The sequence below is a fragment of the Pipistrellus hanaki genome (assembly GCF_964339955.1).
Source record: "Pipistrellus hanaki genome assembly, chromosome: 4".
In the NCBI taxonomy this organism is placed as follows: domain Eukaryota; kingdom Metazoa; phylum Chordata; class Mammalia; order Chiroptera; family Vespertilionidae; genus Pipistrellus; species Pipistrellus hanaki.
Genome location: NC_140506.1, coordinates 20,263,374 through 20,289,134, shown reverse-complemented (window position 1 = coordinate 20,289,134; position 25,761 = coordinate 20,263,374). Strand labels below are relative to the sequence as shown.

At 36.0% G+C, this 25,761-nt stretch overlaps 1 long non-coding RNA gene across 1 annotated transcript in view; it reads right to left on the bottom strand.

Moving 5' to 3' along the window:
* The window catches only part of LOC311621527, a 1,687,340-nt gene that overhangs the window by 821,286 nt on the left and 840,293 nt on the right, over positions 1-25,761 (bottom strand). The gene's annotated exons all lie outside the window — the stretch shown is intronic.

The following is a 25,761-nucleotide window of genomic DNA, read 5'->3' as shown; positions in this document are numbered from 1 at the left end:
AGTTCATTTTCAAGTTAGAGAAAATACTGATGTGTTCCTTTTCTATTTCTTCCTGAATATATCCGTGTTGTTATCTTTTTTTGTGCAACGAGGAATCGCTTTTTGACGCATCCCAATATTTTTTTCTCACATGCCTTTCCTTCTTTCAGCTCCAAGTAATGAAATCATAGCTTCCCCCCTCGGCATTCATTTCTGCTCTCATTTGTGCACAGAGCTCTTACATTGAAGTTTGACACTGTAGACGACTAGAAGGATTGACTGTGATCTTGTCACAGTCTATTTGTTTTACACTGTTTCTCTTCCCCCTCCCCATATCCTTTTAATCTAATTTCATGTGAAAATATGTTTACTAGTGGGCTGCTTTACTTATTTTCCTGGACCATCTGTGGAAATTTTAACTCTGTCAGGAATAATGTAGGGTTCCATACCTTCCTACTGGATACCCATTGTTGTGAGTATATTATGTACCATCACCTGTGTTCAAACTATGCCAGCAACTTTTTAGAAAGTCTGTCTGACCCTCCTATTGACTTTGCTATTAAAATTTGTGATCTTTTATAATTTGACACAAATATAAGAAGTGAGGAAAGTAGCTGTCCCTCCTCATGATCAGACAACTTCTAGGACTGAGAAACAGTTTTCTTTATCAGGTGATACAGGTTTTAAGGGGACATTTTAGAAGGGCACATTAGTTGTATCTTATATCATATGTATTCGTCATCTGGCTTATAGTTAATAAATCTTCACAGTTAGATATTTACTGTAAAGAAAACTCAAAAGCATTTTTAAACACTTTAAAAAATCTAAGGTTGATATAAAATATGGATTTTTCTCCCAAGATCTTCAGGAATCATTTACTGGCAACCTCCAAATACAAATGAGATCATCTGTTTTTTATGTGATTCACCATATTAATCCTATGCTCATTCTTTCAGTTGCACACTGTTTTGTATGTGTCTGTTGCCTGTGGATGGTTGACATTTGCAGAAAAGTGCCAACTTTTAAAGTGGCTCTGAAAGTGGTAAAAATGGACATTGTAGAACCATTCTCTGAATACTTAATAACTCAACAACAATAGAATGTGGGGCTGGGAAATAATCACAGAGATTTAATTTAGAACAAAGTGTTTTGCTTCTGTTCTGTACAAGAGGAAACATCTATCACAGTCATATGAGTAGATTAAAATCGATGAAGATGCTACATCTCACACCAAACTCAGCCCTGTAGAAATTCAGAACTCTGATGTGTACAGTCCAAATTCCTTAAGTGGAAAGGTCTCTGCATTGTTTTTTTGTTCCTTCATTACAGATGAGCATAAACTTGCCAATTTTTAAATATCCTGGATTTATTATCTCATAGTTCTCAGAAGCCAGGGGAATGGACATGGACTCACTGTCTTCTCTACTCAGGGTTTCAAGGGTTATAAACAGGCCATCTCAACAGCAAGCTCAATTAGGGAAAAATCTGCTTCCAAGATTATTCAGGTTGTTGGTAGGAGTCATTTTCTTGTGAGTGAAGAAGTGCTGGTCCTAAGCTAAGGGCTGCTCTCAGGTCTCAGGAGCCGCTGGACGTTCCTGGAGGTCACCAGCTCTTTGGCAAGTTGGCTCCCCTGGCACTACTGCTTACTTCATCAACCAGTAAGAACAGAATCTCACCTCAGTCCAACATACACAAAAAATCTCCATTGTGATGAATGCTTATAAAACAACTAGAGGCCTGGTGCACAAAATTCATGCAAGAGTATCCCTTCCTTCCCCTGGCTGCCTGCAGGCACCAAGGACCCGGGCTGCCCTCGCAGCCCTGGTTTTGTCAGGGAAGACGTCTGGTCTCATTAGCATATTAATGCTTTTATTATTATAGATCATGATTGGGGAGTTCAAATACTTTGGCAAAATATTTTCACCTCTGTCGTATTCTGTTAGCTAGAAGCAAGTCACTGGCCCCACCTATACCTACAGGAAGTGATTATTAAAGGTGTGAATATGAGGGCATGGGAATCAGGAGGGACTACCTGAAGGTATGTCCATCACAACTGGCCATTTTGGTTCCAAATCACATAAAAACAAACCATTAAAATACTGGCACATATTTTGTACAGAAAAAAACCAGACATAAACTTGTGACTTTTACCCAAAAATTAAGAAGCTTTCCTATGTCTATATGAATTCTCAAGCCTCTCTCAAAATTTGAACCAAATGAACCATGTTTAATCTCATCTCTTTGTCTTGAAAATGTCAGAGAAATTATTTTACTCTTCCTTTCTTAGCTCTCTCCCTGAAGTGTTTGATCATTCAAATATATTCTACACCAGCCCTATCTAATAGAAATATAATACAAGCCACATATGTAACCACACAAAAAGCTAAAAGAAACATTAGAACTAATTTCCATATTATAGCTTATTTAACTTAACATACTCAAAATATTATCACCTTGATATGTATTCAATGTAACATATGCTTTAAAATAACTTAAATTACTTTTTTCCTCCCAAGTCTTCAAAATCTGGTGTGAGTTTTATACACTATGGCACATCTCAATTTGGACTTATTCCAGTACTCAACAGGCACATGTAAATAATTCCTACCTTATTGAGCAGTGCAGCTCTCTTATTAAAAATATCATAATGAAAATTCTTCTCCAGCAATCATCCTATTGATTGGCGTGTGTGTGTGTGTGTGTGTGTGTGTGTGTGTGTGTGTGTGTGTGTTTATGAGTTGTTTAGTTTTTCAATTATTGTTTATTTTCAATATTATTTTGTATTGGTTTTAGGTATACAGCTTAGTGCTTAGACAATCATACACTTGACCAAGTATTCCCCCCAATATTTTTTTTTAAATTCCAGAATTTTTTTTTGCACCTTCTACTTCCTAATCCATCAATTATTCTTTTATCTTTCTTAGCTGGCTTCCACCCTTAAAATTTCATCATTGTTACTTTACTAATATCTCCATGTTATTAAACCAAATGGAAACTTTTCTTACTAGAATTCTCATCAGCAGGTCACACAGTTGCTATCTTATTTCCTTATAACTTCTTTCTCTTTAAATAAACTGCCAGCAAAATAAATAAATGAAGTGCCAGCACTCATCCTCCATCTCTGTAACCTGCTGGATCAGGTCCCTAGTGATACTTAACAAACCAGCTACAAAAGGAAACTCTTACTCCTCACTGAAATCTGGCCCTCTTCCACTATCTCCCATAGAAAAAGCTAATATCCCAGGTGTTTATATAATTATATCATCATATATATATATATATATATATATATATACACACACACACACACACACACACACACACACACACACACACACTCTAGTGGTCCGATGCATGATGCCCAGAGCTGCCTTTCTGCCTTCCCACACTACCCAGAGGCCCAGAATGGCTGGGGTGGTGTGGAATGCCTGCATCATTGTCATGGTGATGACACAAGCATCCTGCCCCATCCTGGCAGCTCGGTGCTTGTGTATGCAAATTAGCCCACCATCTTTGTTGAGTCAATTTGCATACTCCTGATTGGTAGTGGGTGTTGTGAAGATCAATTAGCATGTTACTCTTTTATTAGGTAGATATATATTTTTGAATGAATATATAAAAGTATATTACATGAACTTTTTAATAGCAAAATACTTATTGAGATTCTATTTGTCAAGCATTATTCTAGACAGTAAAAAAAGACAGCCAGGGATAGCTATAAATTACATATTGATTTGTAGATCATGGTACTATAGATATAATAATTGAATTATAATGTAGATATTGACTTCTAATATTATTTCATTGTGGTTGGAAAGGATATGTAAAATGTTTTCAGTCTTACCAATTTTTAAAACTGGTTTTGTGCCCTAGCATGTGATTTATCTGGGAGAATGTACTGTGTGTGCTCTTGAGAAGAGTGTGTATTCTGCTGTTGTTGAATGGAATATTCTGGATATGTCTTAAATCTATTACGTCTGTAGTATTGTTCAAGTATGCTGTGCCCTTATTGATTTTTCTCCCTGCATGACCTATCTGTTATTGACAGTGGAGTATTTAAGTATCCTACTATAGTGCATCACCTTCTGATTCTTACCTCCAATCTTTCAATATTTTCTTTGTAAATAGAGTATTCCTTGTCTGAATTTACTTTCTGACCAGTATTATTATTCCATTCACCCCAGGATGATTACCTGGGGAGAAAGCCAAGTTGAGGAGGGGATTGTTACAAATGAACCCTCTAGGTATTAATGAGATATGAGAATGGTCTGGTGGCAGTGCAATGGTCCTAGTGTTTACTTACACCACCCCTACCCCTCCCATCAAGGTGAGTAAGAGTGTGAAGGAAGAAATATCGAATCAGAAGGACAATAGGAGCAAAGGCCCTGACAATAAAATGAAATAGCTGTACCAAGGTCATAAAGAACATATCAATGTTTTGGAAAGTGGTTAGTGAGGGAGACTATCTCAAGGTGAAAACAAATTAAATTGTGTGGAGTTTTGAGGACCATAGTAAGCAAGTTGGTTAAAATGATAAGAAAGTGGGATTTGAAGAGTTTTAGGGTCTAATGTACAGTATACCAGAAACTTTGTAGTCATCTTTTAAGCCAACTTCTGCCCGTGTTTCCTGGAAAAATTGAGGTAGAGGCAATAGAGATTGTATGGTCAATAAAGCCTAAAAACATTTCTTCTCTGATTATTTCCAGAAAAAGTGAAGTTAAATGTCAATATAGAAAAATGTAAAAAGCTCAAATTTGGTCATTTGAAAGAATTAACAAATTAGCAACACCCTAGAAAGACTGACAACAAACAATTTTTTTAAAAAAAGATTAAAAAATAAGGAATGAAAAGTAGACTTAGCTATAAAAATACAAATATTAGGAAAGGAATATGTCTGAAGATTTTTATTTCTATTTAGAAATGAATATTATTATTAATCACCTTCCTATAAATAAAAACAAGCTCAAATAGCATTGAAGGGTAAGAATACAGTGTGCATTTCCCAAGTCTCTTTATGAGGCCACTATAAAAACAACAACAGTAAGTCCCAAGGGCACTAACACCCCCCCCCTTGCACACACACACACACACACACACACACACACACACACACACGCACGCACATGCACACACCAGAAAATCAGTAGCAATTTTGTTGTGTACTATCTGCTTGTGCACAAGGATATAATTGCTAGATGTGTAGTAGGTCATCAGTGTATATTGCCTGATATTTTCAATTATCTGTTTGCAAAAAGCTGACTTAATGTTTCCATGAAATTGACTTGAGAAACAATAGTCTTTCTCAATTATGATTTAAACTTCTAACATATTTGTTATATTATTTCATTCTGGGCAATGTTAGATATTCTATAATTCTCTTATCTCTGAACTAATACAATAGTATGCCCAAACAATATTCTTTATGTTTATGAGTAGACTTCATTGAATGCAGCCTGCTTTGGAAGGGGAGTTATATTTTCTTAAGTTTTTCACAATATGATTTATAGTAACTCATCCTTATTGTCATTTCATGAAATTGAATGAAATTGCAGTCTATGGATTTAATAAAGGCTCAAATTTTACAAGCCTGAAAATTAACACCATGAAACAAAGAGGAATACGGCCATTTTCTCACCATTTTGTTATTAAGTGGTTCTAGTTACTGGTAGTTATACTGACCTCTGACAGGAGTGTCATGGGCAATGTTTGTTGATGATTGAAGAACATTTTGAAAATGTGAAGTGCCACATAAATACTAAATTATTCCTGACATAAGAAACTAAACTATACCAGCTGTCCTCACAATAAAGGTCAGGTCATTGGGTTACTTCTGGAAGGTAGCTATTGTCTAATCTCTATCCCTTCTGTTTCTTGAAGGAGCTAAGGTTACAGGTTTTATTGTTAGTAAAATTGAATAAACTCTACTGGTTTTGTTACCTTATAATACTTAATCAGATCATAAAATATTAGATTAATAATCAGGGGGAAAAGTCCACCAGGATTAGAAGAAGGAATGATTTGAAATTCTAAAAATAGGACAAAAAGGTACGTGAAATATAATATGGAAAAAAAACTGAAGGATTCTGTTCAAAGAATTACGTGCGTAATTATGAAAAGTCCAAGGGAAAGATGGCAGTTGTGGTTCAATCTGACATATTCACAGTTGGGTATCTCCAGAAATAAAAAGGATTCTATGCGATAGAAATGTTTGAACTGTGGAGCATATGTTAAAGGCATCCTATTCATATTTCTATTAGTAGAGAACAGGGAAAATAGAATGTCCATAAGTAACAAAAAAAGAAAAAGAAAAAGAAAATGAAAGCATTGTGTTATAATTTAAAATCATTTTAAAGAAATTGGTTGAATGTAAGAAAGGAAAAACTATTTGATAACTTGATACTAAAAATATATTTTAAAATACATGTAAGAAAATAAGTCATAGGATACTATGAAATTACTATAAATCTGTAAATCTGGTTCGTCATTTTCTACCATTTTAAGGCAACTTATTAGAAAAGTGACAAAAATATTATTCTAGTTTCAGTGCAGATTTAAATGTTGTGTAAAGTTAAGGACATTGCTAATTTGATTAACATGAAAACTGAGGCAAAAAGAGAAAACATAAGAATATTATATATCATATATAAAATTACAAATGTTATAACAGTTATCCAAGACTAGTATGGCACAGTGAGGGCTCCTTAAACAACAACATTTAAAAAATGAAATTAAAAAGAAAGAGAGGAGGAAAGATTAAGAACAACATTGTTTTGGAAACTATAAATAGTGTCTGCATTAGAAGTCAGCTGTGTGGAATGCTGAGAAGCAATCTGATTTGTGGGTTTGAACTCCCATAAGTTTCTGAAATTGACTGTAACAAATACACTTGGAAGTGAGGGTGAGCTTGATATGAAAAACTGGATTGATTGAAAGCATAGCTGAGCGGAAGTTGTACTTACTTCACCGTCACTTTGATATTAAACATAAGTCTCTGAATAGGGTAGTAAAAGGCCCTGGACTAATAGATAGCAGGCACAGTTATAGGAAAGCTTACATACCAAGTATTATGAAAGCTGAGACCTACCTGTGTCTTTCCCTGCTAGAATTCTAGAATTTTGAGAGCAGGTGGACTGGCATATATTCTCCCAAGCTGGATAATCTTACCAGCTCAAAAGCAATGACTAAAATTTCTGACACCGAGGATTCCCCAGTGAAATAGCTTAGCCAGGTGATACCTCAAAGACCACAGCAAAGAAGCCCTATCTGTATGGGGAGCATTTTCAAACTGTAATTTTATTTAATGTTTTCAGAGATAAGAAAACCACCAAGGATCCCTAAAACTTTGCTGTAAAGAAAGCAAACCAATTTTTTAAAAAGCCTTTTTTGCAACTGAGATGTATCGAATAAGAAAGGAGAAAAAAAAGAGAAAAAAAAAACAGTAGAGAAGTAACAAACTGTTCAGGGGGATAATTTTAAAACATAGCTTTTGAGCATTGAAAGAAGTTATAGCACTAATCCTAGAATCCAAGAATAGTGTACATGGGTCACAGTATCTCCTCATTCTATTCCTATTTAGTTCTATAAGGCTTGTGATGAAAAATTTAAAAATTAGTGGTATTATATGATATAAGGTTATGGAGCCAATTCTCAAACAAACTGAAGTAGAAACATTATATCAATCTATATACAGTATATAAAGAGAATTAGTTGTCACATGTGCTATTGTTTATCATTTGTAAACTTCCATCATATTTAACACTAATATGTTATGAAGGAGTGTGGACCCAATAGTGTTAAAATAGAACGACTCTATATCTCATTTCATTACTTCTTTTCCAGTCACCTTATTATCAAATCACCCTTCCTATATCAGAATTTTCAAGTATAAGAAAAATCTCATTTTCATTGTTCATACTTAACAGAGCCATAAGAAAAGTCAAAGGAATCTTCACTTCAATGACTTCCCTTCATCAAATTAATTTAGTCTTTTGATTATATAAATTGTCTACTCTCTTCTGACTATATACTAAGGCTGTGGGGTAGGAAGTGATGTCAAGGAGTTAGTGTACGCATTTCTTAACAAGGCTCAGAGGTGACCCTGAGAGGATGGACTCTCTCTAAAGTGTGCCTGTTCTCAACTTTAGGAGTTCAGTCAAAAATGTTAGGAAAACAATAAAAAATTTCCATGATTTTTACTACACATATGTAAAACATAAAATACACGAGGAGGGGTAGAATGAAGAAATATTGTGACCCACATCCATTATTCTTGGATTCTTGGGTTTATCTTTTCAACTGTGTACATTTCCAGGAAAAGAAGTGAGAAGTGACCATGGAAATCAACCAATATCATGAATTTACATCCTAATATACACTTTTCCTACAGGTAATTATTTCACTTTTCACAGAAGCTGTTCCTTTACAATCCCCTCTTCCATATATTTCTTCAATAGTTCTTCCTAGCTCTGCAGATGACTTTGAATTCTTAAGGTTGGGAGCAATTTGATATCTATATATTCTGATAGTTATGACTTTCCCAATCCATATATATTCTGCCATTTTTTCAGAGAAGGATAAATAGCCAAGAATCAATCATTGCTTCCTTAGAAGTTTATGGAAATAGTCCATGGCTTAATTGAGATTGACACCTATTTAGCATCAACAAAAAAACTATATCACTTCATGCAGGGTATATATTCATATTCCAGGATCCCATAGACTTCTAAGTTGTTTTCTTGTGAAGCACCACCATGTGTTTTACCAGATCCCCAGGATTCTCTTTGAAGACACTTAGGAACAAATCTGTGCTCTGATGTTCACTTTATCCATATTTCTTACTTAGTCTTAAAGAGATGGAATGATAAAGATCACAAACAATATAAAATATAAACACAGAATCAAGAATCATGTATGTTTATTTATGGAGTTTATTGTTGTTATCAATCATCAATCACTTTCTCAGGATTTTTTTTTCTTTCTTTCTTTATGAAATATGGACCACAGATTCTTTTGAATTTTACCTAACTTTTTTGTTTTAACTCAAGGTTTGGATTTTGAGAAATATGAATTTTAATGTAAATTCAGTGTTCTCTTTTCATGAGTACAATTTCTTATCATAAAGTGACCTAAAAGATGGTCCTGAATTTTGTTTAAGAAAATTTTCCAATACTGCTGACTATAGTTATCAAATATTATGGCAGCGGATGCGATCATATAATTTCAACATCATAAATTGTGATAGGAACTTAACCACATGCTGTCTCCTCACCACGACTCACCTTGCTATGGTTTTTGCACTCCGCACAGTTGGAGAATACCAGCTCTACATTTAGGACTCTTCTACAGAATTTCTGATTAGTCTATTTCCTCTCAAAGAGTCTCTATTCTCTTCATCTATTTATTCCACAGCTATGTTCTTAGCTCTTTTCCAATGCTATTCAGCTTCTGTTTCATCAGACACAAGCTTATGTTTTATAGTTTCTCCCAATTTTTTTATTTCTCCCATTTAAAAAGATTATCTAGATTTCAGTCTGAAGCCTGAATCTAATTTGTGGTATCTTCAATTTCACATAATTCTTAATTTAATTAAATTTTATACGAAGATACAAGCTAGAAGAAATTCTAGAAATCCCACAGATAAATAGGTTCAATTTACAAGGGATGAGACTGAGAAAAAGCATTTAAAGCATCACACAATTGTGTACAGTTAGTGCCCACACTTCTGTTAGAGAGTACTCACAAATGTTATATTACATTACATATTACATTTTGTTCTATGTTTTTATCTGTTTTATTAAAAATATAGAGGCCCTTTGCATGAAGATTTGTACAAGAATAGGCCTTCCTCCCCTGGCTTTGCTCCCACCACCCGGGAGCCTTTGCAAGACTTTGCTCCCAGCTGGAGCTCTGCTCCTGTAGCTCCCTTCAACCACTGCCCTCCCCCTGATAGCAGGCAGCCTGCCCTGCCACTCTGTGCCTGTGTATGCAAATTAGCCCACCATCTTTGTTGAGTTAATTTGCAGACTCACTTCTGATTGGCTGGTGGGTGTCACAGATGGATGGTTAATTAGCATATTTATCTTTTATTCCTGTAATGGACAACAGAAGTTCTACCATTGTGTCCTTACACGTTAAACAATTTTCTGTTAAAATCATATTTATGAAGTGCGCATTTAGGAATATAATAAAATATTAGAAAACTTCAAAATGTACTAATTGCCTTTACATACTTTAGATTATATAAACACTCTTTATAGGAGAAATGACAGATTTTCTATCATGACAATTAGAAATTAGAAGTAATCTAACACACTGTTAAATAACTTGTAACAGTTATAAATTACTTGGTAAGTATATAATTTATATATATTCTTGAAAGAATTAGTATCAAATTCAATTTTCAAAGTTTGAGTTGAAGTTAGAGAAGCTAGTCGCTATTACAACATGCTTCCTAATTATGTATTTGCAGAATGGGTATATATGTGTGTGTCCTTTTAACTTTGGTTTTTCTCATTCTGGGTTATTATGAAGAAATTTTTACTATAATAATGCTTAAAACCTTATTGATGTTTTAAAATAAATTACAAGATAAGTCATGATATCAAATAATATAATAATACTTCGTTGCTGAATATAAACAAAGCATAGAGTAGCATGAATCTTATAAGCACAAAAGTGCTAAAAACAGCAAGGCTTTGAGGCTCAAGTACAAGAGAGATATATAGTCCCAACTGCAGTAATCTCAAAAATTTATATCCTAAAATGTGCAGACTTGATCTTATTTTCAGTCAGTGTGTTCTGTATGGAAGATGAACAAGCTCATGACAATGGAGTGTGATTTAGAAAATGAGATTCCGCACAGAGGAATATAAAATGTGCTTCTGTACTGTACTTCATTGTGAAATTTTTAAACAGAATTTAATCAATCATTTTGAAACCTAGATATATTTGTGGAACAATGACATCACTTCTAAATTATGTGTAGTTTGTAAATGCAGAAAAGAAATGTCTTTTGTATACATATATTACTTTGGAAAGAAACTATGAAGAACTATATTATCAGCCCAAACAGTCTTTGGAAATTTGTGTGTTACAGGGCAATTTGTCACTTCATTTTAATGGAATGTTCCATACTGAAAATGTCTAACTGCTCAGAAGAGGAATAGAAGTGTAAATTTATTATCTGATGAAAGAAAATTAATTGACACAGGCCAAGAATATAATAGAATTAGATCCACATGAAATAACTGAGAACTTCAGTAACTCTTTCTAGACTCCATGGGATGATAAAATTACATGCATAAAAAATAGAAATGTATCATTTTTGGAAAAATCTCAGGATTAAAGGAATGTCATTGAAAATAGTTAAGGCTTCTTTATTTCCAGTCTTAATAATTAAGCATATTAGATAAAATACAAATGTTATTTTGTTGGTGTTGTTATTGTTTTAAATAAATACTTACCAGTGTTTAAAAATGACTGAGATAAACCTTTAAAAATAGACTTAGAGAACAGGGCATGATAAAAAATGTATTCAGTCTAAAATGATTTATTTCACATTTGCTATTTGTTTGGTAGGTCATATTCTAAGAACTGAAGAAACAGGCATGCCCACTTTTCAAAATGAAAAATTTGATGAGTTTGATATCAGGGAAGTAATTTGATAGAAAACCCAGTTAACTTTTAATCACTGCATATACCATAAAAATGATTTAAAAAATTATGCATCAAAAATTAGCACTGATGCCCTAACCAGTGTGGCTCAATGGGTAAAGCTTAGGCCTGTGGACTCAAGGTTCCCAGAATCGATTCCAGTTAAGGGCATGTACCTTGGTTGCTGATTGATGTTTCTCTCTCATCAATGTTTCTAATTATCTATCCCTCCCCTTTCCTCTTTGTATAAAAGTAATAAAATATATTTTAAAAATAGCAATGGCAAAACCATGATGTATTTAGTAACAAGTCTGCCAGATATTGCTAAACAGAATATAGTCCAATGTGGAAATTCAGAGAGGGTCATAGGAATGTGGTATGAGATGTGGTTTAGGAAGCTTCAGTGGTTTTCAGTCACAGTATTACTTATAATGTAGACTGACGTTTAGTTCCAAAATATTACTTATGTGGTGATTAGTTAGATTCCTGGTTTGGAAAGAAATATCTCAACCTATCTATGATATTTATTGCCTCCTTTGATAATGATGTGGACACAGCATTGTTTGATAGTTTTCTATTTTTATCCTTTTAATGTCCACAGTATTAATAGTATGGGTCCTCTTCTCATTTCTGATATTAGTCATTATGTCTTCTCTCTTTGTATTTTATTTTCTGTAGGCTTTTTAGTTCTCATTATCCAAGAACCACTTTTGGTTTTGTTAATTTTTATTTCTGCTTAACTGATTTTAATTTGCTATTCTTTTTTTTCTAGAAAGTAGATGTTTAATTTATTGATTTTACAATAGGTATATTTTCTTCCTAATATGTTTATTTATGCTGTATTATAAGTTTCCCTGTAAGCACCTCTTTCACTGCAAGCCACAAATTTGGAAGGTTGTATTTTTTATATCGTTTAAAGTATTTTGAAATATATCTTGATATTGCTTCTTTGGCACATGTGTCATTTAGAAATGCATGGTTTAATCTGTAAGGATTTTGAAGGTTTTCAGCTTTTTTTCTGTTATTGATTTTTAGGTTAATTCCTTTGCGATCTGAAAACATATATATATATATATATATATATATATATATATATATATATATATATATATTTTACAATATCTATTCTTTTAAACTTATTAAGGTGTGTTTTATGGCCAGGAATGTGCTCTATCTTGGTAAATTTTTCATGAGAGCTTGGAAAGAATGTGTATCCTGTGTTGCTGGATAAAGTATTCTCTCAAATGCTAATTAATCCAGTTGATTGATAATGCCCTTCAGTTCAACTATGACTTGACTGATTTTCTGCTTGCTGGCTCTTTTAATTACTGATCGAGCACTTTTGAAGTCTCTAACTGAATGGTGGACTCATGAATTTCTCCTTGTAGTTCTATTAGTTTTCGTCACAGATTTTGACACTGTTGTTAGGCACTTGCTTGCACATTAAGGGTCACTGTGTCCTCTTTGAGAAGGATCCCTTTATTGTTATGCAATGCTCCCCCTTGCACAGATACCTTCCCTTACTCTAAAATTAGCTGTGTCAGAAATTAACTACTTCACCTTTCTTTGGATTAGTATTGGCATAGTATGTCCTTCTCCACCTTAACTTTTAATCTATGTGTGTCTTTAGGATTAAAGTGGGTTTCTTGCAGAAAATATATAGTTGGATCTTCATTTTTAAAAAAAAAAAAAAAGATTAACACTACAGTCTCTATCCTTTAATTGATGTATTTAAATCATTGACTAAGTTATTATTGATAAAATTGAAATATCTGCTATGCTACTGTGGCTCTTGTTTTTATTATTGTGTTTCTTGCATTAAATGGTTTCTAACTAAAATGGGTTTGCAGCCAAATAAAAATATAAAGAAACAAAGCCAGACCATTGCAATGGTAATAAAGACTTCAACTGCCTCATTTGCAAAAACATTGATATTGATGATAATTTGTATCCTCTATTTTCAACCTAAATCATCCATATGTTTGCAACATCAGCAGTGGCAATACTGTTATTGGTGGGGAAAGCCCTCGTCCCCATCTGTTGCTGGTGGGAGTGGGCTTCTTTCAATATCCTGAGAAAATGAATTTTCTGAGACTGGCACGGGAGGATGTGGTATTATAGAAAGCTTTATTTCTGTGGAACCAAACCCTTGTGTTTCTGAGGACCCATTTCCCTTTGTTGGACCAAGGAAGAAATGTAGCTCTGGCTTCAAAAAGCCTAGAAGCAAAGCTAGTGCCCAGAGTTTTGATTTCATATTGGAGCAGTGTCCAGTCCAGCATTAGGATAGTTTAGTTTGTGTTTCTCATTGAGTCTATCAGTCTATTGTGTGTAGGGTCTGTATAGCTGTGGGCCATATGGTTGAATGCAAGAGAAGAGAGAGAGAGAGAGAGAGAGAGAGAGAGAGAGAGAGAGAGAGAGAGAGAGAGAGAGATTGATTGGGCAAACTCCTTTGTTTAGGGGATATTTTCGCAGTCTTGCTACTCTAGCCAATTCATGCTTCCCCAAGCTTGACTGACAGGCACCTTCCCTAGATCAGCCTGACTCATGGTGCATGTGCGCATCTTCCCCTGTTGCAGTTTCTTCCTGAAGTGATCTGCAGGGATGGTCTGGTGGTTCCCCAGGGAGTGTGAAATTGCTGCTTCCTGGGGAAGCTGCCCAAATTATTCTCTCTAAAAATCTGTGGAAAATATGCTCAAATGCGGATTAACAAAACAAACAAAAACATGTTATTTATAAAATATAGGAATTGATTATTGGAACGATTTGTAAATGCAGAAATTCACTAGTTACCAATAGTTTTTCAAATATCTATGAGATTGGACATTAAAATCCATGAATGTTTTAACCTATAGCGTATCAGCGCATTTTAGAGTTCACTGGAAGCATGTAGATAACTCCTTTTGAATATAAACGTTCTAAAATCAATATAGCAAAAGGTCTGTAAATATTTGGGGATTCTTGGCTTAGCATATATAAGAGGAAGTGCGGTGGAAAATAAGGGCTGTTTTAAATATTTGAGAACCATGTCATAGAAATGCTTTCTGGGTAGGTCCAGAAGGTAACCCTTAGAGTGTGTGATGAGTGTAAGACGATTTTAGTTTATTGTCTTTAGTCACTCTTTCTTACCATATGTTGTTATTGATGGCAGTAAAGGTCCATCCCTCACACATTCAATCTCTCTGTAATGTGACTTCACTTTCTCCAAACAAAGAGTCTTTTTTCTCATAGAGTCTTTTTTGTTGCTGGACTGACTTCAGAATCAAACAGCGTAGGCTAAACAAACAGCTTTAGTTTTCTTCTGCTGTTCCTATTGTAATCTTGTCCCCATCACAGACCAATGTTAGCACCCTGGAGGTTCACTGAGAACATAGAGAAGATTCTCAGTGAGATCTTTCACAGACAAGCCTAGATCATCCAAATCTTGCTCATATCAGCAGAACTATCAAGGTAACCAATGGCATCATAAGAAATAATAAATAATTGTTGTTTAACCCTGCTAAGTTTTGCTGTGGTTACTCAACCATAACTAATTGATAGAGTATATCTTAAGGATTCCTTCTGGAGCTTTTTTGTTTTGTTTTGTTTTATGTATTGTTTTTGTTTTTTGTTTTTTAAATCTGAATACATTTTCCAAGAGTGATTTTAGAGAATCATTACGTATCTGAACATAGAGAATGGCATGTATTTATTAACATGTTTAATATGACTAACCAGTATGCAAATTATAGGTGAACTTATTTCATTCTAATATCTTGGTAATAACAGAGGTATTTATATATTATATGATATCCTATATAATAAAAGTGTAATATGCAAATCAACCAAATGGTGGAATGACTGGTCACTATGATGCACACTGACTACCAAGGGGCAGATGCTCAATGCAGGACTGCCCCCTGGTGGCCAGTGCACTCCCACAGGGAGAGTGCCACTTAGCCAGAAGCCAAGCTCATGGCTAGCAAGCACAGTGGTAGTGGCAGGAGCCTCTCCTGTCTCCGCGGCAGGTAGGCGGTAAAGAGCAAGGAATCTCAGACTGTGAGAGCCCCAGATGGGGGGGAGGGATCCCCCTAGTGATTGGTCCTAAGCTGGTAGTCAGACATTCCCCGAGGGATCCCAGATTGTGAAAGGGCACAGGCCAGACTGAGGGTATCTCCCCCCGACCCTGCCCCCCAGTGCACAAATTTTGTGCACCTGGCCTCTAGTATAATATATTGTCAAAATATTAAATATTGTATTTAATAGTATATTACATTTTTATATAAATCTCAACCTGACTCTTTTGTAGTTCTGTTTTTGTCTTTCTGAAAACTTATCCTTTTTGTCTTCAATATTTTTTAATTTTAACATCAATAATGCCGATGCATTTTTTATTGATACTTTTGTTGTTTTGTTGCAATCCATTGTGACTTTTTAGTATGTCTGCTTACATTTTAATTCAATTAATTAAGATTCTTGACTATTGATTTCTTTAATTTTTAACTCTAAGACTTCTAAAAGATTTTTTAACACTCTCTTTTTAAACACTCTCTATATCTTCTTTCTATGATATTATCAATTAGTATACCTTCCCAATATCTTATAGATGGTTTGTCTTATTTGACCTTCCTGCTCATTATTTACCTCTTCTCCCATATTATCTCTACTTTCACCTTACTATTTTTAGAATTCTGTATATTTATATGAACTATATATTAGATACAGTATATATGTCAGTGAAGAAGGATTTGCTCTCGGTTAAGATTTTGCTGAGTAATAATGCAGGGAAAGGAGATGCAGCTAGAGCTCTTTTGTGAGTCTTGTCTGAACCTGAAGCTTATACAATTAAGGGAGAAGTATCATACATAAAATAAGTACAAATTACCTCATCTGTGCTTTGCACTTTTTTCACATACATATGGTCATGTGATCACTTTATGGTGTTCCCATGTAGGTGTTTGGAAAAGTACAGCCCACACAATGGGCCTGGCTGTCTCAACTTTGCTTGTACTTCTAATCTCACTAGGTCTTGGAGCGTCTAGTGTTTCTGTACTGTAGACTCTAATCATGCAGTTCCCTGAAGTCTTTTCACAGTTTTGTTTCAAATGCTGAGTATGCAACTACATATCTCTTCGCAGCATGTTAATATTCAATTTTGGATTGATGAGAAATTAAAGCCATGCAGTGCTTTTCTAACAGCACATATTTGCTGAAAACAATAGGAGCCTTCACTCCCTGTTTCCCCTTGTCAATAAGGACTTTTTTTTTTTTCCTTGCTGATGTAGTATTGTTTTAGCCCATGTATTTTGGAGCAGAAAACTTATGTCAGAGCTACTGGCATGAAAATTACCTTCATTTTGTACAGAACATTAAAAAAAGTAAACTTGCTATTCATGTGCAAACACTAATGCTTTATGGGAACTGAGGAGAATTATCTCAAAGGCTCTAGAGATCTGAAATTTACTAGATAAGGCTATTTATGAAAGATCATGCAAAATTAAGAAGGTTAATAACAGTGATTTATTTCTGATAAATTACATTGTATGAGATATCAAATGTAGAAATTTTGAACCTAGTATTCTTAACTTGAGTACATCCTTTGAAGTTGACAACTCTGCTAGGTTACCTATTTTTAGGAAAGATTTTATTATTAGTGACTTTTTATTCTTGCACTTTTATGTGTAACCCTGGCCTTCATGAATTAGGCTGGGTCACATGTGAGTTTAAAAATCCTTTTATCTGGAAAGTGCAAAATTAAGTGTACTTGAGAGAAGCAGGGGAAGTGGCTTTGTTGCCCCATGCTCTAAGTCTGATTTTGCTTCTTTCTATCTTCTTAGAAGAACAAGAAGCACATTAAAGAACGAATCCAAAGAACGCACTAAGAAAAGGCAGTGTTTTACAGAGATTGCCCAAGCTACCTTCTGAAACTTGCCTGGGTGGAAACCTTCTCAAATAATAGCTATCTCAGTCTCATTTTACAGTACCAACTACAAGAGGAACATGGACACACACACACACACACACACACACACGCAAGCTGAGATGACACCAATGAAATGATTTTGGAATAAAAAGACAAAGCAAATAATTTAATTTTTAAAAGTCCAAAGATCTCCCAATATGCCACAGCTTCTACAAACTTTCAAAACTTTTTAAAGCTACATATTTTCCCTAAAACCATATGAATCAACTGTGAACTTGACTCTAACTCTACTGAAGATCCAAAAAACTTTGAGAATAGAAAGAGAGGGATCTTTAAATTTTTTATAGAGGTTGTAATGTGTCACCAAGACTGAACAAAGTCAGTTAAAGTGCATCCATCCATCTCATTCATTCATTTAAAACTATCCCTGTAATGTTTTAAGTCTGTCACACCTTTTTAAATGCATGCATTCACTGATCGAGTATATAGTATATAAGTTGAACTGAGAACCAGTTCAACTTATATACTATAAGTAGTATGGGTGATCTCATAAATAGATGAAGCAAGTTAACAAAACAAAATTAGAAAGTTATTAGTAATTCAGAAGTTCATGGTGATATTATAGCTTTAGTAGAGATACTACCCTGATATATTTATATGTTAGGAGTTACGTGTATGATCATAAATGCAATTGAAACACCTAAGGCAGTGGTCAGCAAACCCCAGCTCAGGAGCCACTCTTTGGCTCTTTGAGTGTTCAAACCTACTTCTTCAAAATTGACTCACCCAGGCCAAAAACGGACTTCTGTGCATGGGCCATGAAGTTTCAATTGCACTGTACATGCACACCTGCATGTGGTATTTTGTGGAAGAGCCACACTCAAGGGGCCAAAGATCCTCATGTGGCTCAAGAGCCGCGGTATGCTGACCACTGACCTAAGGGAACTTGCCTGTTTTGAGAGAGCCTATTAAAGAAAACATACTTCATCTACTGAGGTTTGTGATCTAATAAACAACAGTAGAATGAGAAGATGCACATACACACAAACAAACACAAAAATATAATTACTAAGAAAACCATGTAAGACACCACAGCTGGTGTGACACCTGGCCAGGTCTACTCACTCTTGAACTTACTTCCTCAGAGTCCAGGTCTTGTAGCAGCTCACCTGAGAAAATGTTGAATTTAAAGAGAATACACTAGCCCAGACCATTCTCTTTGACTGGAATGGTGCAGGAGATAGAAGTGAGGAGTAGAGTTTCCCAAGGTTCTATCTCAAGGCATGCAGGTTTCCAGTTTAGAACTGATGCCATTGTCAGTCATTCCCCCAACAGCAAACCTCACTGCAGAGAGCAGTTAAAGTTGCATCCAGTACAACCACAGATGTAAATAGGTATTCTTCCTTAGAAGAACTGAAAATTGGAAAATGGCACCCCCTCCTAAACAACAGAATAGAAGAAAGTACTCATAGACAAATATAATCATCATTTTATAAACAAACAAACAAACAACAAAAAAAACCTCTTAATTAGATAGTACCTTCTTAGTTTTATTTATTTATTTATTTTTTAAATATATTTTATTGATTTTTAACAGAGAGAAAGGGAGAGAGATAGAGAGCTAGAAACGTCAATGAGAGAGAAACATCGACCAACTGCCTCTTGCACACCCCCTACCTGGATGTGCCCCCAACCAAGGTACCTGCCCTTGACCAGAATCGAACCTGGGGCCTTTCAGTCTGCAGACGGATGCTCTATCCACTCAGCCAAACTGGCTTCGGCCCTTCTTTGTTTTAAATTAGCATTTCCTCCTGAACACCAGAGTATGTAAATATGTGAGGATATATGAGTAACTATTAGCAATATAGGAGAAGAGAGTCCATTCCTTTAATTGGAACCAGCAGAGATCATTCTGCCAAAATACAGTTGTTAACAAAACACAACCACGTTCAAACCTGTAAATATTAATAATTTTTTGTGATTTTTCTTTGAGTCAAACTGTCGACAATTGCCAGGAAGCAGAAACTCAAAAGTATTGGGCTAATGCTCTGGAGAATGGCAGTTTTTCACTTTGTTTTATACATTATAATCAAGGAGGAGACATAAATGAGTTACGTGAAATCCATTTGGTGATAGATTACGGAGGCGGGAGAAAGCAAAGCAAGGAAACTTCCGGGATTGGATAGAAAGTAAGAGGATAGACACGTGCTTCCTTTACACAGGTGGGGACGGGAAAGCTAACAGGCAGCAGTTAACAGGACAATAGCAATGAGGGGATTTGTGGTCTCCTCCTGCACACCAGGACTGTGCCCGAGGGCTCTGGATATTCCACAGGTATGTTTGTTACCTTAGGTGGAAAAAGACAGTAGGCTCAGTAAAGATCAAGGTTGATCTTTGTCAGGGAAAATACTGGCCTAGGACTTGACTGCCACTACAAACTGCTTTTCAATGAAAGGTTTTAATTCCACACCATCCTTTGTGGTTAGTTTAGGTCTCTTGAGTTTGCAAGGCCGCCATCCAGGCCTTCCCTGAGTCAGGCAGGTTAGCATGTGGACCCTTTGCATCCACTTTGAACCTATAAGTCTCCCAGCCTTTGGGAGAGGAGTCTGTCTGTGTGCCTGTTTTCAGTTTCCCAGCCTACCTTAGTTTTCACCTTCTGTTTGCCTATGGTTTTAAAGTCAGCCAGAGTTCAAAGCTTTCTTGGGTCTTTCCTGGAAGATGTGCTATGTTCTACACAGCTCTGTATATGCATGTGGTCTTTCAGAATTGCAGGAAAAGTCGGAGGTTTTCAAAATACCCTGTGAATATATCTTTCCTCATGTTTGCCTTTTTAGTTTGTCAGACTTGTATTGGCCCCCAATGCTATCACCACCTCAGGCGTCTGTGTTGTTCAACAATTGCCACTGTTTGTTTAGAAACATGCCCTGCAGAGAGTGCTGTTTGTAAAGAACAAGCTCTGTGTCACATCAGATAATGAAAAGCCCAGAGAATCAAGCTTTCCAGGAAGCTGACAGATAAGTCAAATAATGACAATTCACTGGCAAAAGCTTTAGGCTTTTTATGTTGGATATCCAAACCTATTGTGCCCCTCTAGTAGCTGTAAATTAGCTGTTTTTGTGTGGTTGATGTTTTCATAGCTGTTATAGTTCTGTGGTTGTTGCTTTTCAAGTCCATTACGAATCTGCGTGGCAAGAGCATGGGATTAAGGTGAGTTCAAAAGTACTCCAAAGTTTGCTTGCTCTTACCAAGATTAAACACTTTTTTTCTTTATTTCTTTAAAAAATATATTTTTATTGATTTCAGAGAGGAAGGGAGCGGGAGCTAGAGAAACATCAAAGATGAGAGGGAATCATTGATCAGCTGCCTCCTGCAGGCCCCTACTGGAGACTGAGCCTGCAACCATAGCATGCGCCCTTAACTAGAATCAAGCCTGGGTGGGACCTTTCAGTCTGAAGGTCAACATTCTATCCACTGAGCCAAACTGGCTAGGGTTAAACATTTTTTATCACATAAATACTGTTTGGATTGTTGCGAGGTTTAATTTAATTTCCTGAGTTTTGAAAACATTGAATTTGACAGATATCCCCCCATCAAATCAACCAGTGTTATCATTGCTGTTATGGTGAAGTAGGTTATTCGATGCCCTTTGTCATTTGAAACATGTCCTCTAGGACACATTTGAAAGGGATTTTCTTTTCAAGTAACATATTTATTATCATTCCAACACTAATATATGTTAAGTAGCAGTATTTTATGGTATTATTTGTGGTACAGTATCAAAGCATATGGCCTGTTCCATTTTCTCATCTATAATTGCCAGATCTCTTGCGAAGCCATGCAGCGGATATGGTCAAGGAAAAGTAAGCAGATGTCACATGTCACCGTCAATTGTCATGGCAGGATATGGAGAATATAATTTGAACAAAAAGTGGAACTACCAGTTCTTTCTCAAGTCACTTTTAAAGGTAGAAATGGGCGAAACCGGTTTGGCTCAATGGATAGAGCGTCGGCTTGGGGACTGAGGGGTCCCGGGTTCGATTCCGGTCAAGGGCATGTACCTTGGTTGCAGGCATATCCCCAGTAGGGGGTGTGCAGGAGGCAGCTGATCGATGACTCTCTCTCATCGATGTTTCTAACTCTCTATCTCTCTCCCTTCCTCTCTGTACAAAATCAATAAAATATATATATAAAAAAATAATAAAAAAAATAAAGGTAGAAATGTGTACCATGGGCTGCCTCAGGATGACTCTAGTGAAACGCAGAACCAACTGAAATGCATGATCTCTTGCAAGCAGGATGCAAAAGTGATTTTTCCCCCGGGTTCTTGTGCAGGTAGATTTGAAGAATGAAGCCATGGACAGAAGGTGGTAAATGAAAAGGTGGAGATTTATTGGAATCAAGTACAGACTCGCATGTAGGGAGGGGGTCCCAAGGGAATGACCCTCTTAACCTCTCTTTCTAAGGTTAATAAAGGCTGAAGTTCTTTGTCCCCTTCTGATTGGTTACTATAACAGCTTCAAAGCTAAACCCCCCACATGGTGCTCCCCTCTTTTCCTCCCCTTTCAGTGGTAGAATTCTCCATCCCCTGTGAAAATCTGTTAACCTCCTCCCTTTTGTTTCTCTACTCCCTGAGGCTGTCCCCTGTCTTCTGTGAATGGGAGTCTTCCTCTCCCTTTTGCCAGCTCTAAGTCCCCAACCAACTATTCACCTCCTCCATGGACCCCCTAATTCCTAAAACTCTCTAAGCCTGCCTATTGTATCCCTAAAAACTCCTTTCACTAGCAGTGTGCTTTGTAGAAAAAAAATACATAATTTTCCCCATCTTTAACTAGTTATGAAGAACTTGCATTCATATGCTGTTGTTCCAGAGTTAAGATTGCAAATGATTATACACCCCTGTGTATAAGGGGGTGATTGTTAGAATTGGTTTAATACGAGTGCCTCTCTTGCTAATCTTTACTACTTAGTTTAATTAGTTGTAAAGGGAAGATTCACAGAAGCATCTTTCAATATTCAGCCATGAAGATTGTCTGAATCAGGGTATATTCCTCAAGGCAAACCTACTTTGAGTTACGTGCTGGTGCTATAAGAGTTATAAGATTAACTGCATTCTACCCAGTGCAGTTCAATGTATTCTAAAGTCTCTTTAAGTGATAGTTAGCTTCCTTCAAATTAAACATCCTAGTGATGATATTATTATAGTAATCTTGTTATTATTTAATAAGAAAAGAATACAGGGAAGTCTAAATAATATAGGCATGCTATTTGTGCAGCTTTGCTGGAAAGCTGGAATTTAACACTCTCCAAGTCTGTTCCCTTGACCAGTGGGGAAAGGGACAGGACAAAGGCAGTTTGGAGACATGCCTAATAAGGTCTGAGTGATGTGGGAAGAGGCTTACCTGTTAATCAAACCCAGAACAGCTAATTGACCAGAATAGGCATGGCCACTGCAATGAGCATAAATCTGAATATTTAATCTTCTGAACAAAGGGGTATCCCTCTCTTGGATCTTGGCTGGCTGGCTTGCTGCTTGCACCTGACCCCTCTCAAACCCTACATTCAGCCACATGGCCCACAGCCATGTGGATTCCACCCAGTGGACTAATGCATTTTAACTTGCCTGATGCTCTGGCAGACCCAGACCAGAAGCTCAGGCCACTGACCCTGCTTTTAGCTCTACTGGAACCCCAGCTGGAACTTTTTCAGGACTGGGTTAAAGGGGCATGGGTCTTTAAAACCCAAGGAATGCAATTCCAAGAGAATAAAAACCATTGATTTACCTGTGAGAATCTTAGAAAATTCTTTTTCTGAAGATATCACAAAGGCCACCCCATATCCATTAGTGTTGAAAAATTGGACCCACTAATTTGTCCTGCAACAGAAATAGGCAATTTGCCATTTAGTGAGACTATTCTTTGCAGTTGGCACCTCTAATTCTCAAAGAGAGCCCTCTTGAGTTTTTAAACATCCATGTTTTACCTCCTCACCTTGATTCCTAGTCATAGGCAAATTTCTACAGTGGATGTGGAATAGATGAAACATTATTTTCAGCATGCTTTGATCATTCCTCAATTTGCATTTAATAGCCAACTAAACTGTTAATCAAGAAAAGAGGTTTTACTTTGTCTTTTTTTTTTTTTGAAACATTTTTTTTATTAAATTATTATCTGTGTACATATTTTAACATTGCCCCCCCCATACATACCCTCCCTCCCCAGAGTTTTGTGTCCATTGGTTGTACTTATATGCATGTATACAAGTCCTTTGGTTGATCTCTTATCTCCCCCAGATCTCCCTATTCTCCCCGCTGTAATTTTACAGTCTACTTGTTGCTTTACTGTCTCTATATCTATCTTTTGGTTTGTCAGTTTATAATGTTTTTTAATATCCATAAATGAGTGAGGCCATGTGGTATTTCTCTTTCATTGACAGGCTTATTTCACTCAGCATGATGTTCTCTAGTTCTATCCAGGTTGCTGCAAATGATGAGAATTCCTTCTTTTTTATGGCAGCATAGTATTCCATTGTGTAGATGTACCATAGTTTTTGGATCCAATCATCTGCTGACGGGCACCTAGGCTGTTTCCAGATTCTAGCTATTGTAGACTGTGCTGCTATGAACATAGGGGTGCATATATCCTTTCTGATTGGTGTTTCTAGTTTCATGGGATATATGCCTAGGAGTGGGATTACTGGGTCAAATGGGAGTTCCATTTTCAGTTTTTTGAGGAAACTCCATACTGTTCTCCACAGTGGTTGCACCAGTCTACATTCCCACCAGCAGTGCACGAGGGTTCCTTTTTCTCCGCAACCTCGCCAACACTTGTCGTTTGTTGATTTGTTGATGTTGGCCATTCTGACAGGTGTGAGATGGTACCGCATTGTTGTTTTGATTTGCATCTCTCGGATAATTAGTGACTTTGAGCATGTTTTCATGTGCCTTTTGGCCTTCCTTCTGTCTTCTTTTGAAAATATTCTATTTAGGTCCATTGCCCATTTTTTAATTGGATCATTAATCTTCCTTTTATTTAGTTGTATAAGCTGTTTGTAGATGTTGGAGATTAAACCTTTATCAGTGGTAACATTTGCAAATATGTTCTCCCACACAGTGGGCTTTCTTGTTGTTTTGTTGATGGTTTCTTTTGCTGTAAAAAGGCTTTTTATTTTGATGTAGTCCCATTTGTTTATTTTCTCTTTAGCTTCCATTGCCCTAGGGGCAGTATCAGTGAAGAAGTTCTTTAGGCATATGTCTGAGATTTTGTTGCCTGTGGATGCTTCTAGTATTTTTATGGTTTCCCGTCTGATGTTTAAGTCCTGTATCCATTTTGAGTTTATTTTTGTGTATGGTGTAAGTTGGTGATCTAGTTTCATTCTTTTGCATGTATCTGTCCAATTTTCTCAACACCATTTATTGAAGAGACTGTCTTGACTCCATTGTATATTTGTGCCTCCTTTGTCAAATATTAATTGAGCATAGTGATTTGGGTTGATATCTGGGTTCTCAATTCGATTCCATTGATCTATATGTCTGTTTTTGTGCCAGTACCAGGCTGTTTTGAGAACAGTGGCTTTGTAATACAGTTTGAAGTCTGGTATTGAGATCCCTCCTACTTTACTCTTCTTTCTCAGGATTGCTGTGGCTATTCGGGGTCTTTTATTGTTCCAAATGAACTTTTGGAGAGTTCTTTCTAGGTCAGTGAAATATGCCGTTGGTATTTTAATGGGGAGTGCATTGAACCTATAGATTGCTTTAGGAAGTATGGACATTTTGATGATGTTGATTCTACCAATCCATGAACATGGTATGTTCTTCCATCTGTTTACATCTTCCTCTATCTCTTTTTTCAGTGTCGTGTAGTTTTCCGCATATAGGTCCTTTACTTCCTTAGTTAAGTTTATTCCCAGGTATCTTAATTTTTTTGGTGCGATGGTAAATGGAATTGCTTTTTTAATCTCTGTTTCTATAAATTCGCTGTTGGTGTATAGAAATGCCATAGATTTCTTGGCGTTAATTTTGTATCCTGCTACATTGCCAAATTCATTTATTAAGCCAATTAGTTTTTTAATGGAGTCTTTTGGGTTTTTTATATACAATATCATGTCGTCTGCAAATAAGGATAACTTTACTTCTTCTTTTCCAATTTGGATGCCTTTTATTTCCTCCTCTTGTCTAATTGCAATGGCTAGTACTTCCAGTACTATGTCAAAGAGGAGTGGCGATAGTGGGCATC